Source organism: Apodemus sylvaticus, chromosome X (genome assembly GCF_947179515.1).
Source record: "Apodemus sylvaticus chromosome X, mApoSyl1.1, whole genome shotgun sequence".
NCBI lineage: Eukaryota > Metazoa > Chordata > Mammalia > Rodentia > Muridae > Apodemus > Apodemus sylvaticus.
Window position 1 is genome coordinate 62,504,702 of NC_067495.1, and position 2,211 is coordinate 62,506,912.

Below are 2,211 nucleotides of genomic sequence, written 5' to 3' on the forward strand. Positions count from 1 at the left end.
AGCCTGGTTTATATTCCTCATAGCTCACATAACTATCTGCTGTTTGCACTTATTTAGTTAACTTATATTTTGCTTTGGTTTCTCTGGAGCGTGGGTGGGCCAGCTTGGCTTTGAACTTGTTGCAGTTTTCTTGCTTCAGTGTACTGGCCAGTTCTGTGTGTCAACTTGACACAGCCAGGGTCATCAGAGGGGTAAGTCTCATTTGAAGAAACGCTGTCAGGAGATCCAGCTGTAAGACATTTTTTTTTTTGATTTTTTGGTTTTTTTCAAGACAGGGTTTTTCTGTGTAGCCCTGGCTGTCCTGGAACTCACTCTGTAGACCAGACTGGCCTCAAACTCAGAAATCCACCTGCCTCTGCCTCCCAGAGTGCTGGGATTACAGGCGTGTACCACCACTCCCCAGTAATGTAAGACATTTTTAAAATTAGATTATTGAAGGGAGGGACCAGACCATTTTGGGTAGTGCCATCCCTAGCCTGGTGGTCCTGGGTTCTATAAGTAATCCAGGCTGACGGGTCGGTGTAGCTCACTGCCGGTGACCCTGTGACACTCATGGGTGGTGTGTTTGGCTTTTCCTGTCTGCTTCAGTGCACCAATGCAATTCCGACCTCAGGTCTGACGTGTCACGGCATGGCTTCTGCTTTGGAGGACCTAGAAGAGGTCAAAGTATTGCTGGAAAAGATGACGTGACACTCTTACAAGTGAAAAAAATCCAAGACTGAGATGGAAGTAAAGAACAAGATGCAACAGAAGTTGCACAAGAAACCAGAACTTGATAATGAAAAGCTAGCTGCTGTGGTTGCTTCTCTTACACAAGGATACACCGTGAAAATCAGTAATTATGGATGGGATCAGTCAGATAAGTTTGTGAAAACCTGCATTACCTTAACTGGAGTTCATCGGGTTCCCACTGAGAATGTGCAGGTACACTTCACAGAGAGGTCATTTGATCTTTTTGTAAAGAAAACTTAATGGCAAAAACTACTCCATGATTGTGAACAATCTTTTGAAACTGATCTCTGTGGAAAGCAGTTCAAAAAAAGTCAACACTGATACAGTTATTATTCTATGGAGAAAGAAAGCAGAAAACACAGGATGGGTGTTGTTCCTGGGTTTCAGCACCAAATGTTGGGTTCATAAAAAGAGAAAGAGGTTTAGAGAATGGTATACGGCGGTGTGGGAAAGGGGGTGCCCCAGAGGGCCCATGCCCAGGCACCCCACCCCATCCCCCTGAGGGACCAAACACACACAGACATGGAATAGAATAGAGTTTATTCAGGACAGAGGATGGGAGTTAATGGGGTAGTGGAGGCAGAGAAAGGCAGAGAGAGAGAGTAGAGAAGTGGAGGCCGGCCATGACCACATGGAGAGAGGGGAGAGGGGAGGAGAGCCCAAGAGGGGCAGAGAGGAGAGAGTGCCAAGAGGAGGGAGGGAGAGAGAGAGAGAGAGAGAGAGAGAGAGAGAGAGAGAGAGAGAGAGAGAGAGAGAGAGAGAGAAGGGGCAAGCAGCCCCTTTTATAGTGGGCCAGGCCTACCTGGCTGTTGCCAGGCAACTATGGGGCAGGGCATACCTGGCTGTTGCCAGGTAACTGTGGAGTGGAGTTTAGACAGAATCCTAACAATGGGATTACTTAACTCAGGTGGGAAAAGAATGCAGAAAGAAAAGGCTTCCTATGACACTGAGGTAGATCCTAGTGAGGCTTAATGAATGTTATAAAGAAAATTTATGAAGATGGAGATGATGACATGAAATAAACATTAATAAAGCGTAGATGGAATCCAGAGAGAAGCAAGCCAGAGAAGACACAGGATTTTGAGGCTTTTAAGTCCTCATGGGGACCGTGATGTGGAAGGCTCAGGTTTCCAGTAAGGGGGTGTGGTTGAACTGCACATATTTGTTCATGTGGGTATGTAGTTTTGACAGATAACTATTTACACAGCCTTTAAAGTAAAGACAGCAGATTCTCCATTTCTTGCTGGAGGATTTGATTTAAATGACTAAGTTTATTAAACTTTTTCCTTCATTGGTACCCCAGACATTTTCTTTCAGAAAAGGCTTTATGGCATTCTTACTGAAATGTAAGAAGGAATTCGTGCTTAATGAAAATGTTACATCACAGAGTTTTGTCCTGGATGGGAGATTGAAAACAGAAATATTTGTCTATCTGTAATTGACATTAGGTCCCAGTAATGTAAAAAATAAAAGCAAAAT

At 44.3% G+C, this 2,211-nt stretch overlaps 1 pseudogene; it reads left to right on the top strand.

The window, feature by feature from the left end:
• Positions 1–615: 615 nt before the first annotated feature.
• Positions 616–1,816, top strand: LOC127675506 (calcyclin-binding protein-like; annotated as a pseudogene).
• Positions 1,817–2,211: the final 395 nt, after the last annotated feature.